This window comes from Mizuhopecten yessoensis, unplaced genomic scaffold (assembly GCF_002113885.1).
Source record: "Mizuhopecten yessoensis strain PY_sf001 unplaced genomic scaffold, ASM211388v2 scaffold716359, whole genome shotgun sequence".
Taxonomy (NCBI): Eukaryota; Metazoa; Mollusca; class Bivalvia; order Pectinida; family Pectinidae; genus Mizuhopecten; species Mizuhopecten yessoensis.
In genome coordinates, this window is record NW_018480077.1 from 1,447,099 (window position 1) to 1,463,660 (window position 16,562).

The 16,562-nt window shown below is 35.8% G+C and overlaps 1 protein-coding gene across 6 annotated transcripts in view; it reads left to right on the plus strand.

Annotated features, from left to right (window-relative positions):
• The window catches only part of LOC110443767 (small conductance calcium-activated potassium channel protein 3-like), a 96,889-nt gene that overhangs the window by 62,297 nt on the left and 18,030 nt on the right, over positions 1-16,562 (plus strand). For 4 of the 6 annotated variants that reach the window (XM_021488164.1, XM_021488167.1, XM_021488165.1 and 1 more), the window contains one exon: positions 1,497-1,589. The exons of 1 other annotated variant lie outside the window; for it this stretch is intronic. The gene's annotated coding sequence lies outside the window, so the exon portion shown is untranslated. Of the gene's footprint in view, positions 1-1,496; positions 1,590-2,380; positions 2,762-16,562 lie in introns of those variants that run through there. One more of the 6 variants, XM_021488168.1, reaches the window with a different exon arrangement.

Here is a 16,562-nt window from a genome sequence, read left to right on the forward strand (position 1 = left end):
TCGTCTGTTAATCTGTACAGATTAAATGTGATGATTACGTTCACATAAGAACAAACTATGCTAGAGTAAATATCTTCACTTAATTGAAATCATGACGGAAATTGGAATCCCTCATGAAGAGATAACATATTTATATAACAGATGTCCTTGACATGAAAGGTTAGAACATTATAACGGGTAGCATATACTTCTCTGTGTTAATCCAACAATAAATAAAACAAACAAATGTAACGAAACAAACATTTGAAAATCATGCTCTTCAACCTTCTTATAGTATTTTTCATTGCATGCACAAGTGTTTTGAGAAAAACATTTATTAATTGCTCTACAAAGTTAAGGTTCAACAAGCCCCTAAAAGTTACCCCCCCCCCCCCCCCCCCCCCCCCCCTGGTAAGTCATGTTCAAAGACCCCAATTACAAATTGGAACTCACATATGTTATTTGTATACATTGAACATACAAAAAATATATAGCCAGGTTAACGCAGTCAAGAAAAGGCATGAAGGCTGATGTTTTCATAAAAATACCTCACTGGACTTATAACATGTCAATCTATTTTGCAACCCAACTGAGTGCTGAGAAATGACCCATAATCTAAAGTTTATTTAAATACCTAGGTCATGCGGAGCTTTATTTCTCTTCTACTAGCTACTGAGAGGAATTCCGACCACCAGTAAAGATAGATGTTGCCATGCGAAACCACTAAAATCATAATAAAATCTCCTGTTACAATGACTTAGTAACCTTGATCGATAAATGAACTTTAGATGATGTACCATTTTATAACATTATATGATTATATGAATGCGCTAGACATGTTATGAACATTGAAGCTGAAGAGTATGATAATGTTTACAACAAGTCTAGCTCTTTTATTACAACATTGTATGTTAAGAAATGACATTTTAAATGAAGTTTAAGTTGTATTTATGGTCAAAAGTCTATAGTTTTACACATATATATCGGTAAAATATGTTACGCGGACGTTTTACTATGATTTTTGTACATTCCCATACGACAATCACCTTCTAGTGAGGCCGGTATGCCTCTCCACACGTAGTTAAAGATAAATAAAGCCCCGCATGACCTAGGTATATAAATGATCTTCAAATAGCATGTCCTTTCGTAACATTCAGTTGGGTCGCTTTAGAGCTTGACATGTTATAAATCTGGTGAGCAACTTTTATCATTATATCAGCCTTAATGCCGTATTTTTGACTTCGTTGACCTGGTTATATACCTTTTCAATAGCTCATGTACAAATTCAATGTATTTAAATTACATATATATATTCCGATTTGTGATAAAGGTATTTGAATATGACTTGCCATGAGGTTGAAATTTAGGGTGACTATTACCTCTTTTAGGGGGCTTGTTGGACCTTAACATGTCATATTTCAAAACTTAAAACCACTCGTTCGAAAAATAATTTTCCTGATTAGGGACAGAAAACATCCCTACTTTACCACAAACATATATCGGTTTTGTTTTTGCAGGCGATGTGTACAGGGCCATGAGAACTATGAAGGTCCAGACCTCCCTTTACTCCACGACCCCGGTACAGGCCTGTGTCTACTACGTCAACTTTAGTAAGTCACTCGCCTATATATAGTAACCAGTGGTCCTCCTCATATATTTTCCGTAATTCCAACATAGACTTTGTAAGTTTTGGTTGAGAATAGTGAACGTGGAATGCGTAATTGGTTCAAACTTGTCAGTGAAACTGGTATCAATCAGATATGTTATACGATGTATGTACAATATTCGACTAGTGGACCCCTTTATCCTGGTTTTAAAGTTTAAGAGCAATACATCTTTGATCCATTTCTTATTGTAGATTTTGACCAAACTGGTAAAGATGATTAAGTATGTGCATTATTATGAGACTTTTTCAACAAAACTTCGATTTAGTTTCTTATGACAATATTTTTAAATGCCTGGACTGTATACGGCTAGGGACCCCCCGTTGACCGAGATTTATTTCAAAAATGAATATAAATGAGCAATTTTGTAAACTGACACCCCGATTTACTACGGTGTACTGGTTAATCGATATCTTCGTCATCTTCTCCGCTCCCTCTGTACGTAATCAAAAATTATAAAACTAATTTGTTAAATTTTTTCGTCGATTTTTTTCCCTAGTGAATTGCACCCGATCATCTCTCTCCCTCAATTAACCTAATAAACCAATCCTAACGAGACAGGATAATCTATGTATAGCACTCTCGTGTCATAATATTGGATATTTTCCCTCAGTAGGTAAAGTATCTGGCATGTTTACTACTATTTATATTGGTCTAAAAATACGTAATGCTAACGCTGCCAACCAGGGCTGACGCATGCAGAAGGCACACAAAAAGATGATGTTGAGTCGCACTACAGAACAAACATTCTGGTTTGACTCGGATATTTTACAAGCTTGCTTCATCACTCCCATTTCTATTGATAAGTCCTTATGAGTGAGCGGATGTTTCAATGAGAAGCTAAACAATATCCATAACGGAAGAGGTGTATCGAACGTATGTAAACGTAACAACAGATGGCGCCACTACAAACTATTCGAATCGATTGATTTGTATCTGTGGCAGACGACAACACATAGGTTTCTTGGCGCTGTTTTTGTCTCTGTCTTTATTCGAATGGGAATAACTGACAAGGGCAGACTAGTTTGTCTCTGTGCTCAATGAAAGGAACAAGTGGTTGGGTCTCTGTAACATCAAACCACTGGGACAGGTCGACGACACGAAATATATAACATAAGGTAAGCCTCGGTCATTGTGAACAATCTTCTAAATATTTTTGTATTTTTGATGAATTCATATAATCATACGGTTTTAGAGAAACATATATTTAGTATATATATTGTTCAGATCTTTAGTTTAATTTTCATAACGAATTAATGTTATTTGGATCAACACATAAAATTGTTTTGCATTTAATTAATAATTTTCCATGGTTTTCATCGCATACATATTTATGCAAAGTTTCATAAAGACAAAATCGTTCACAGAAAATAACTCTCGTCGTGGTCCTAATTTGTTTTTAACATTAATTGAGTAATAAAAGTCGAAAAAATTTGAAAATTGACATTTTTTCAAATAAATAAACTTAACATGTCCACAATCGATAGATACATACCACAAGTAAATTCAGTGACGTTTTCTTCATCTCACGAACCACTTGTGGTGGCATATTATTTTAGGGATAACCCAAGTGTACCGTATAAAATACAATTAAATTTTACATGGTTCCTTATGACTTTAAAGTGAAAAAAAATAACAAGTTGACAGTGTATAAAAATATTGATTTATGTCTCGCTCGCATCTCTTATTTACAACTAAATGAGGACCCTGTGTCTGATATAACGAACAATAGTTGATCTATTTTGATTCTGTAAGCGTCCTCAGATAATGTCTATGGCTGTACTAATTGCTAGAGTAGAAGCCTCAAGTGTGTAAACAGTCGTTACAAGATTGATTGAAATGTAAACTGTAATTGACTCAAGGGAAACGTAAAGCTCCTAATTCGATAACGTTACATTAGCGTTATAGAGGCAAGGGGTATTGAAGCACGCCTCACGCTGGGTGTTTAAATCAACAGACAGGTTGTTGGTGACGTTGATGTAATTTTATGACAAAGAAAATATCACACTTATCCAAAAACGTTAGATTGATCTTTGTAATAAATGGTTTGATACACTTAACGTTTCAATAAATAGATCCATAGACCGGAGTTTTTATCGGTAGATTTACTGTGTGTTTGATATAAGGGAATTATCATACTCATAAAATTATTGTTTGATCAATTCAATAAATGGTTTGATACACTTGACGTGTCAATAAATAGATTCATAGACAGGTGTTTATATAAGGTAGGATTGCTGTGTGTATAATATAAGGAAGTTATCATACTGATCAACATATATTTGGATCAATTCAATAAATGAACGGGTTAGCGTGGCGACAGATTAATCACGCTTTCCCATCTTATATACGCACCGTGTGAAAAAACGGAAAGGGCTTGTTTAATTGAGGGAAGCTGAACGACAACAATTACTATAAACCTTCACGTATGACCTTCAGTGTCAGTGTACAATTGGATCAACGGGTTTCTCAGGCAAATTGAAAACGATTATTTCTATCAAACATTATTTGAGCTACCAGCATATTTTCATGACGGTGAGATAAAAACAAAATTTGATTGGTACGGGTTAAGAGCTTTTTGAGTGATATTAAAACTCTTATTTGAAAACGTAAATAAAATACCTCTCCCATGTACCACGTACGACGTCATTTAACTACAATCATACTAGTTTGCAAAAATGATTGGTAGAGAGCTGAAACAACAATGGACTGGTTCCCTTTCCCTTTCCTTTGCATACGATGAAGTCCGGTACAGATGCGCGCTTAAGCTTTGGTGTACACATTTGCGCTTGATTAATTGAGTAAACATTAAGAGTAGGGCAGTTAACAAATTATTATTTAAAATCACTAAGGAAATAATGAATTTGTAATGAATGAAGCAGCAACAAAACCCCCAAAAGAACCGGTACAAACGAAGCTGAACTCGTATTTGCATTGGCATTCGCAAGGTCAGGTGGACTTGCGTGTCTTTAAAATAACGTTCCATTTCCCCCCCAAAAAAATCAAAAAAAATCGTAATGTGATCATATGTCGAACATTGACAAATGATCAAAGAATATTAATGAATAAGTTTGATTCTAATATCATTCTTTGGAACCTTCACTCTAAAAAAGCTGACCATGAATCAGCAGGCACGCAACTCCACCGGACGCGCAGCTTCACCGGCAACTACTGTCTGTATCAAATTCGTATACCCTACATTTAATTTGTATACATATTGATATATCTTGTATTACTTACTACTGTTGAATGTTGGGGTTAAGCCAGGTACTGGCCATAGGTCGGTGGTTTTTCTCCTGGAACTCTGGCTTTCCTCCACCACCAAAACCTAGCACGTCCTTAAATGACCATAGCTGTTAATAGGACGTAAAACACAAACAAACCAAAAGTTAAGTCAGTAAGTAAATAACAAATATAGAGATGGTTAATTAATGAATAATTCATATAAATTCAGCGTACTGTATATAGACAATTTGCCTAAAACATGCATTTGGTGTAGCAATTATGTATATATCATACTGGCGTATCTAAACGTTGTTATTTCCCCTATATCCTAGCGTAGATTGGTTTTGCGTAGAATGTGCTAATTGAGGTATTACCATGAGTTAACACCACCTTAACAATGATAATGTGTCAACCTGACAGGTGAACCAAATATATAATGCTGTCGATATTTGGGTGTACAACGTTTGTTCGTACAATTAACACATATCGAGTGATAATTGATCTTAACTGATTAAAACAAGAACACTACCAGTATGGTAATCCTCCGTTTAAACATTACGGTATTCTAATCCTCAGCAATACCATCGGGGGTTTAACGTGCTATTTCCATGGTATTGTGTTTAAATCAGTTAGTTTTCCTTCTTAATTTGAGACGTCACAATTGCATTATGACGTCAACAAAGTAACTCTAGAGCGGATATTAGTGCCAAACACGATTTAAAAAAACATTGATGTTGAATCGATGGTAGCGCCTTGCCAGTCAATCTTTATCAGTCCGAAATACCAAAGAGTTACACTTCAGCTGCTCTACCAGGCTTTGATAACGGGTGTTTAATTTGATAACAGATATTTAGTTCCTGCATCAGTTTCGAAAGAGGCTTTTGATTAAAAAAAGTCTACCCTTCATAGCTGCCGGCAATACTTTTTTTAACTTAAGGAAACTTCGATGTAACCCCCAGACTGATTGAAGCCGCGTATTTTACAACATGTTTACACTATAAAATGCCACCGAAATACAAGCTGCCAAGGGAGAAAATGGAATGCTATATCGTTTTTCCTAAGTCGGCCATAGTTCCATTACATTACATCACCTTCATTTCAAGATTCGATTAAATATTAAACTGGAAAGCGAAGGGGCAGTTATGACACAATGCGCATACTCTTTCTGTAAAACAACGAGGACCATCTATTCTGAAATGGTCAGGAATATTTTAGGAGTAGGGTTTTTAAAACAGAAAGAGTAAAGGATGAAGCAATGATTTAATTGATCATGTTCTGCCTTGAAAATTTCGTTATCATGGTACACATGAACTACGACAAAGTACTATTGTGAATGAACGTTATAGTATTGCATCGAGCAGTGAAATGTTTAAATATTGATTAAACATATAGCAATTGCATTTTTTTACGGTTTAAAGTAATTAAAATGTTGTTCAATTAAGAAAATAAAGTCAAATTGTGTGCAGTTTTCGAGAGGGCTAGTTTAGGCGTGATCTCTTAAAAAAAATCATTTAATTGTTTATGATTTATATTTATGCTAAATAATAGGTCCAACGGAAATGCCCGAATTTTTTTTTGACAAAAACGTTTCAAATTTAACATAACTTTTGGGGTTTTTATTTCCACTAACATTTTACAAAATAAAATTAAACCATCGATAGAAATGCTACATCTTTAATGTCCATTCTTGCTAAAGTGAATTTTTGTGATCTATGAAAACTTTAATATACTTCCAACTGTAAAACGCATATGTGATCAAATGAATTCGGGGAGTCATACTCTTGTAAAACAGAGTGTTCTTTGATGGGACGCCTACAGAAGGGAGTCAGAAGCAGGTAAAAATGTATAATATCTCCATATCTCAACTGATCAACTCAGTCGTAACCTTTACGATGTCATCGGCGAGCAATAGTGACGTCTTGCATGGGGGTTGAAAGAGAATGCGGCTTCACAAATCTAATAAGTCGTAAACGCAGGATGGCGAATTATTTTGGGATATTTTATGATTTAATAATTGAATTAGCGTTCCCAAAATATACCACGCACGGAGTGGGCGGTTCTTGAAACTTTGTCTAACCTTTAACGAAATACTGCACTGACTTTCACTAACCATACCACGTTCTGTTGCTAAGTTCGTCTGTGATGGCTACAGTGCTTTCTATAAAAAGAATACGCGTGCTATTAATAATCGGGATTTAGTTTTTAAGCAGGTCGCTACAAACGACTGCTTCTTATTGAATGTAATGCTGGAGTATTATTACCATGTAACATGGCGCTGCTTAGTCCCCCTTCCAAAGTAGCTTCTTCCGGTTCCGTATATTTTTATTGTTTAGGGATTCTGCGTCTTATATCTGTTTTATCGTTATTTTGATTCGTTTATTGGAGTCTTATTTAGATCGCATTCAACTTTGGAAGCGAAATAGCAAAAAAATATTCAGCATTGTCAATAAACAAGGACAAAAACCGAACTTAAAGTTAATACAAAATGTACCGCAGCGTCAATATACAAAATAGATCGGAACACAAGTTGAATAATAATAACAAGAACCGAAGAGACACAAAAGAGGAAAGACATCATGAATAGTAATACATGTATGTTGTCGAACCGTAGATGTATCTAATTAATTCATGTTTTGAAAGATAGATTGAAATAAATGTACAAAATTGTATCTTAATTTTTCTGTGCAGATCAATTTTCTCTGTTATTCCTTTTAATTATTAAATAGCTGATTACATATACCGAATTTATCCAAGAACATTACTATCCGTTCAAAACATGATGAAGTTCGTGTTGTAGATGCATTGTCGACATTCTTGTGGCTTGCGTTGCCTGGAGTTGTAAAAAACCTGGTATTTAGCCATTCTTATTGAAATGGCTATATCCAAATAACAAGACTGAAAAACAAATTAGAAATAAACACTTCGGGAAAATTGAAAAATGAAAATTTGAATTACTATCCAAAACGTAAAGACAACGTTTTCGCTTTCAAAGTGATGATGTTTTAATCAGAAATGTTGCTATCTCATCCTTTCAAATGAGAACTACTGCAGGCTTTCCGAAATATTCTTTAGAACCATTTGATGACTTCCGAATGTATCATGCATTGTTACTCAAGCGTTTAAATAAACATGACCATGCTACTGTTTGTAACGCTGCACATCTCCTGTTTCGTGGGCGAAGCTTCAAGGAAACATAGATGGCATCTCGAGCACGCTATGGAATACAACGAATATCGTCGGATTCTTTCAGCTTAAAATATATATCTTTTTTGTTAAGGTTTATGATTATTTTGTGTAACGTTGATGACTGGAATGCACAAACGAGAGTTTATGTGACGTAAGTGCTAAGAGTGGTTACTTTGGATATGTCGTAATTTACTCAGTTGTATAGCTTTACTTATGTTAACTTCTTCTTTGTTCATGATGACGTATGATTGGGTTCGAAGTTTAAAAAAATAAGATACCGCAGGTAAGTAAAATTAGCGTTGTCAAACCTGACAAAGATTTCTGACAGTAGAACAGACATACGAACCATCGCATGACCATCATTTTCACTTGAAGATTGAATTGCTTCTAAATAATCAGCAGTAGCTCAAAGTACACGAAGAGAACGCCAGTCGATAGGGAACATTTAAAAAAACAATTCGATTGATGTGGTAGTGTTTCGGGGTTTTTCTCTCTTTGACGTGATCCAAAGTGACTGCACACGCAAATCGTTATATACCATAGAGTTTTGTGCTTAACTGTAAAAGATAATGTTTCACTGCTGGGTTGTTTATATCAGATGCTTGTAGATATAGCTTCAAGTTTAAATGTTGTCTCCGTGTCGTAATTAAAATTTATTTCACATAGTGGCATTGTATTGAATTTTTTTAAATGAATTTTCAAACTAAAATAATAAAAGAAATATTTTTCGAAAATTTCATTATAACTCATTTTGACGTATCTTTAGTTTGATGTTGAAGCCCCGCTGGTCCAATTCAAAATAGATAATTGTTTTTGGTGTAATTCAAATAATAGAAAATGAAATCCAAGCTGGCTGAAGGTTGTCATACAGAAAAATGATGGGCTATACAATCAATGTCAACAAGAGAATAAGTTTGTCATACAAACATTTGGTTTGTTGGTGTTTTACGTCCTATTAACATATATGGTCATTTAAGCACGTACCAGGTTTTTTGTTGGTGGAGGAAAGCCGGAGTTCCCGGAGAAAAACCACCGACCCACGGCCAGTATCTGGCGATTGCCCAAAGAAGGCCTCGAACCCGCGATCTAGTGGTGGAGGGCTAGTGGTAGCAAATTGTCTGACGCCTTAACCACTCGGCCACCTCGGCTTTCTGTCAAATTCTCTAAAGTTTTGCGAGCAAGAGGAAACTGGTGCTTCGTGACGATGACCCAGAGTGTACTGTTTTTCACGAATTTCGAACATATGGCTTTTTATGATTTATTACCACTTTAAACTGAATGTAGACTAATTGAAATTCCGGAAATCATCATTTATCTTGAAGCATCAGAAAAAGCCCAGGAATTGTGAAAACATTCTATCAATTGAATCCTCAGAATGATAGGCCATGCCGTCGGGATATCTCTATGAGTGTAATCATAAACTAGAAATGATATGGAAAATACAACACATTTGCCTCTCAGCCATACAGCAGGTGTTGTGTAGAGATGGATTGTTGGTGTTTTATGAGCCGTAGATCACACCGGCCACTAGTTATGGGTATAGTGACCTTTTCTAAAACCACGTCCAATTTTCTCCTGGTGCTGAGAGGTCCGGTCCGAACAAAATGGCAGAGTGAGCAATATATTTTTTCTATTGGTATTGTTATTTGCGTTGGACACGCTATGCCGTGTTGTAGTAATTATTACGATAGTCATTGACATCGAATAGAATAGACGAGGCTCTGGAGAGGAGGTTCTCTGGGGATCGTATTAGATATTGTGTGTGATTCGTCTACTATAACAGCTAGTTAAAGAGATTAGGTTTTTGAGTTCCATTTCTTTCTATTTTCAATAAAACATTTATTGCGACAAACTTTGACGAGTAGATTTGCGCGTTTGTGATTCGCCGGAAGTCATCACGTGACATGCACGACATGTGGTGTTGGAAACTCTTATCTTCCGGAATACCTGATTTTGTAAAAAAAATAATATAAAAAAAAGTATTTATTTATTTAGGGTTAATGTTGCCCTCGTTTTGTTGTATCGTCTCTTCAGATATTTTTCTTCTATATGTATTGATTTCGAGGTTTGTTTCTGTTTTTGTGTATTCACAATGTACTTCATTATTTCTGACGATGGCGTTCATTTGGCCTATGTAATGTTAGCTATGAAATCAATTTCTTCTACAGAGATTTCAATAAGGTGCGTGCCAAAAGGTTTAAAAGGTTTAAGTCCTGTTTTGTAGGTTTATTTCGATCGCATTTGTAATTTGCTATCCCAGTTGACAGGACAATTACAAAACTATTTGCTCTAACGCATTCTCAGTAATAGTTAAGTTGATGTGTACTTGTGTTTTTCTGTGTAGCACTGAATTCAACATTGTTGAATATCGAACACTAAAAGTGAAAAGTATTGATTTAGCTCATTCAGGAGATGGAGCATACACCTATATAAATGTTGGATAATTAGGTACATTTGTAAAAGTCGAGAGGACAAGCTTCTTGCTTCCCCACCCATTAGGTGACACTCGATTTGTAATAGCCGTAAGTTTCCAATGGTTTGGTTCAATGATGATAGTTGATAGTTTAATTAGGGTAGAACAATATTCCCGGTTAATTTTTAAACTAGACATGTATAACATGAATATCCTGCGCTACTAGGGACTGTTTTGTCTGTCTAAGGCCCACGTGATCGATTCCTTAGTGTCCTTCACCTTGGTGTTGTTACTCTCGTAACTTATTGAGGAGTGTCTATCTAAGTTACAGATGAGTATGCCACATGTAATTGGCAGGCTAGGCGATTGAGACAAGTCAGGAGAACAAGTCAGATAAACGATCAGACCCCTGTAAAACAACAGAAGACGTGGGCTTTCTCTATTTAGGTATTGTAATGTTTTATTTATTGTATTGCAATATTTAATAATAAGTTATTAAACTACACTAAACAGAATATCAATCGCACTGTAATTACGTGTATTGTACACCGTAGCATCCTCTAGAGCCCGGCACACTCTCGATATGTTGGAGTATCTACAACACTAGAACATCCCTTTAACTCCATCAATAATTCTGTATCCTCTCTGCGCCAACTCCGAGTTCTCTTCAATATAGCCCTTACAAATGGACGGATTCGTACTGATGACATTTCTTTGATTTTCTAACAGAATGTTTCTTCATCTAGAACCCATCTTAAGAGCTCTGACCTTCCATAAGACGAATATTGTTCATTAGTGAGAAGAGGCCATACAATCTGCAAATCAATCTTATTCATAACAAATCACCCTTGACCTGACATTGTTGATTCTGAATCCTATAAAACAATATTTCTACCGTTACTGAACGCACTGATGATCTACAAACGATTTTCGATGCCATTTGTTATAAATTGTTGCCGTGTATATCAGTTATCCCTGGTGTAGACCCTCTTCAATGATTGTTGAGTGGTTTTATTAACAATGCTTCCTAACCCTACTGCCTATTTTTATGTAGGTAATCTTCCCCAGGGTGACACATAAGTTCGGCCCATACAGACGCGTCCGCATCGGCAACCGGTCGTGATTGTCGTGACGTTTCTAGGCTAGGGTGATATTCTCTGTGTAACTAGTCTGATATCTCACTATGGAATCCCGTATTTTCCTCCACAGGAAGATACATCTGGTGAAGCTATATGCCTGTACTCATCCATCGAACACAAGCGTATTGAAAATCGCATTATCCCTCGCGGAACACAGATATATCGAAAGCCGTAAATTCATCCGCCTAAGTTAAAGTGTATTCATGCGTATAGCTAGTGTAGGTGTATTTATGGCCAAACAATAAGCAACCAGAAAATAGTTCTAGGTAGAGATATGCATATTTACCGAGGTACAACTAGTTATATAGAAGTTCCCAAATGACTGATGGTTTGTAACTCGAGATAGTTAATTTTCACGGAAAAGACAGGAGGTTTAACAGGTGTCTTTAACAGTTTGAAAATTAACTACCGAGAGTTAGATAAACATGAAAATCTAACATCGTACGTTTTTGAGATCTTTTTTCTCTCTCACCACGTTTAGATATTATTTGGAAAATCTTATGTTTCTCTTGGGAATAAATTATTTCTGTTTCCGATTGGGGAAACAATTGCTATTATCTATGACGTCACAATGGAGGATGATCGCAAAGGATTGTCACGCGACGTCATAATAAGAAGATAATAAATCACGCCCAGGGAGTAATCTACTAGCAGGTTCCTAAAAATGTTTACAAACTCCTTGCAGGTTTCTATAGTGGTTATTGTATAAATAGGTATATTACCCTAAATGAGCAGTCGTGATTGTGATAGTCAGCTTGACAATGCAGACATTTGTCACAGCAGATGACATTCCATCTAGAAAAGGACGTCTTAATTGCATTTCATTTGATTAAATCATTAAATGAAACGTTATATTTTTAAATTAAATGAAAACATATAACGGGCCCTCAAACTTTGTTTAAATGGTCGTCTATTAAAATGAGAGTGTACTTACATCTATCACTTGTAACTGATGGCGAGAGAGATTAGTTTTTATCATATTACTATTTTGGTATACATTACACCATACCGTTACAGTCGTTTTTTGTAATGGAACGTGTTGTGTACATGGAACACTTCGAAACGATTCGATTGGTCATGTTACATCATATCCTTCTACGTGGAAACCGAACTTCTTATTTTTACTACAGTACAACAGTGAAAATGGCGGCTACTGTGATTTTAATGTCGGAAATGTTGATTAATAATTTATTAATGGGAAATGGTGAGGAATCGAAAGAAAGAAAACAACAAAATTTAAAGTGTACAGGTAGACGGAATTTGTTGTGAGGTTGAGAGGTGATCACTTTATGCTAAGTAATGGATAAAGATGCATAGAAGTAGCAGATTATTCAAAACAAAAAAGAAAAGAAAGAGAACACAGGGGAAGGGTTGTTGCTATGGTAGTAAAGGCGGGGGGGGGGGGGTTGTTGCTATGGTAATGTATTGTNTGACAGCTAATCTACAGGAGATAAAACACTTCGGGAGAGGAGGGGCATGTCAATTAAATTAAATAACTGATACAGATATTGGAAAGTTAGGAGAATAATAGTAAATCTGGTGCTACGTTATAAGCCCGACTTTACCATTCATTCTCCCCGGTATTACACATAGTTCGTTAAGCCTGGGTGGAACGAGAGAGCATCGCTCGTTGTGTTTCGGGGACCTAAATTTATGTTCAATTCATTTGGAGAAGACTTTGTTTGAATTTGACGAAAATATAATAAAAACATAAGATATGGACCAAATGCGAGTGACGCACGTCCGATTTAGCCAATCGGTGGGCAATTCCGGACAATCCAGTAAAAGTTTCTAACTACTCGATGGGCAGACCAACCGATTACTATGGACCAAGTAACATCGCAGCTCTGTGTAGGACCTCAAATTATTTGACGTCGCCAATTCAATCTTCGTTTGAATCACCCACGCGTAAAAGGGTACTCGTTGGATTTAAAAAAGAAAAACATATTCAAGGTTTAGATTTTATGTGTTATATATAGCGCGAGAATTAAATAGTATCAGAAATAACACATCTAACATGAATGCAAACAATACATTTATTTAGTGCACAGATGAATACATTCCCATGTGAAATTTGGCCAGACAGATCAAATAATTAAAACCTAACACGGGGTATCAAATAGGATATCCGCGTCTGAGGTGTGATCATTACATGTCATTCATGCGTGTTTAAGTCAGAAATCTCACACCAAATGCAAGTTAGATGTTTAAGGTCTAGACCGCGCCTTTCTTGGACTTAATTATACGGGGTTAAATTTCTCTCACTACATCACATAGGGGTAAATGATTATATTTCTCCACATATTTTATCTTTCTCTTGCAAACATGATGCCAGCCAACTTTGCAGTTATGTAACCTTTATCTCCGACAAAATCTCAAAAGTAGTTGTGACGTCATTTTTGGAAAAGGGAAAAAGCAGTTATAATATTTCCAAACTTAGTAAAAAGACCGGACTATCTATACTCTAGTTGTAACGGAAATTGCCGTTTTGGAGGTAGGAGACATATTATTCCTACATTTGACCATAAAATCGATCTGTACCTGAATCATAACTATCACATACATGTTTCAGAATAAATTACATGTGTCTATTGACATTGAATTACCTGATAGTCTGGACTGATGAGGTTATACTATACTCGTCTGTGTTTCTCAATCACGTGATATACAGCTTAACAAAAGCGACAATACCAATAACAGATTATTTTAGGAAAATAAGGATTGCTATGCATTCCGCTTTCGAGAAAGGACATGTTGAGGAAGAGAAATCGTGATATAAACACAGAGAGTCTTAACAGATATTCATGTTCCGCTGCTAATCGTTTGAGACGCCATTGTAACGTACGTAATCAAGGAAACCGTCTATTTTCTACCTTCTATATAAAAAAGTACATGACGTTGATGAATTACATGGTCTCCTCTGTGTTTGTACAGGATAAACGTACAACGATCTTGATACACCAGATCAGTCATGTATAGGGAACTGATGGCTGACCACTTATCGTTCCTGGTAATATATTTTTATATTACCAAGACTTTGTGGTTCACATCCTATAGGACGACATAATCATATCATATCCACCAAATTCTTGATATCATACAGAGATTCTTGCCTATATATTGATTTAAAGGAACACACACATAAAAAAATAACTCTATTTTGGGAATTTACATCGCTGCCACATCCTCGTTCGTCACTTGGGGTTACATAGCGATCAAAGTGAATTACCTTGTACTTTATGTACATCATTATACAGGCCTTATCTGCACTTACATTGTGCGGTTTGACTCGAAGATCTCCATGAGAACGTAATTACTTGGAATCCATATATATATTTATATATCAGATAGGCTAAAAGAGATAATCGAACTCGTTCAGCATATTCTGATCCTTAAATGGAACAGCATTGGTATTTGTGATCCAAGAAGACGTCGTAGTATGAATTTTCGGAAACGAATTTCTTGTCCTGCCTACACCACTTCAATAATAACCCAAGAGGGGTATATAATGATCGGACGTGGGTGCTACAGTGCATGTGCTGTGTCATTCAAGTGTGATTGCGTTACGGGAAAAGATGCCGATGGAAGCATTAGCTCACCTATAATAACACCAATACCTTTAGTACACACAGGCGGGCACATATGAGGAGGTATTAACCTACTGGCGTAGGACCAATAGTTAGCGTATAATAAGCCTGTTCCTGCCGAATATTTGTATTTTATTGTATACTTTACATATAGATGTATTGTATCTTAACGATTGGTCATCCAACCAATTACCTTGTCCTCATCCAAAATATAAAGTTTATCGCAGCTCGGCAGAAATCTCGTCAAATAGAGGGTAATACTGTCATTAACCGGCTGACTTTTTATAAGCATTATCCTTGTGTAAAACGTCGTGCATTCAATGTTAATGCTTACAACGAATAGGAGTTGTTATTTCAGTAAAGGGAACAAAACCGGCGTAACGTCCTGATGATGTCACGGTATACAATTAAATCAGTAGGCAAGACTTTGTATACATGGAACCCTTGTATGTGTATCAATACCATAGAGCCTTGAGAACCTCTCCACATTCGTTCTCAGCAAAAAGGAACTTGGTTGGGAGACAGCTGGGTTTCTAGTACAATTTTGGAATAGAAAAGGGGCATGTCTTCTACAGTACTGGATGGATGGAGGTGAAACAGGGTTAATGGGTGCTGGATTCTCAAGATTAAATAGTGAAATGAATATTGTGAGAGTATGTGTGAGTTAAACCTTTGCATCAGATGTTCGATTGCCTTGCTCCAGAGTAGTTATCACCATGTACACCTAATCTTTTAGAAGGTATTCGTCGTTCAAAAACGAAGTATACAAATATACAGTTGACCTTCAGTCCCAAAATACCACACTCCAAATTGTATTCAATACATTACAAAACATGCTAAAACTTAGCTATAATGCTTCTTTATATCCGTCCGTCTGTTATAATTACAATCCATCATGTACAACCTTGTTTTAAAATCTCGCTCTTTCATTTCGTGCAATATTCGGTTTGCTGGCGAAACGTTATAAGATTCGTTATACAGAATAGGGGTTAGCTGTTTGATACGAATATAATTAAAATATTTCAGATTAGTTTTCTTGATTCCAAAGTCTATAATTATGAAGTATTTTCAAAGTTACCTAAAGTCTTGCCTTAAGAACGATTTAGTGCGATGCTGCTGGCATGTTTGTATATAATAAATATGAAAACATTTTCGTTCTCTGTCAGAATATAACCGACATGTTCTGCGTTCGTCTGAAACGATAAGAAACGTGTTTTGGTGTCTTTGTTTTTTCTTAGATTTTGATGCAATACGTTCAGCTTTTGTACCGGCCGTGTACTAGTATTATGTCAATGTTTAATATTTATTCTTTGAACATATACATTTACATTATTCGGAATATTTTAAGAGATAGAAATGATGATAATCC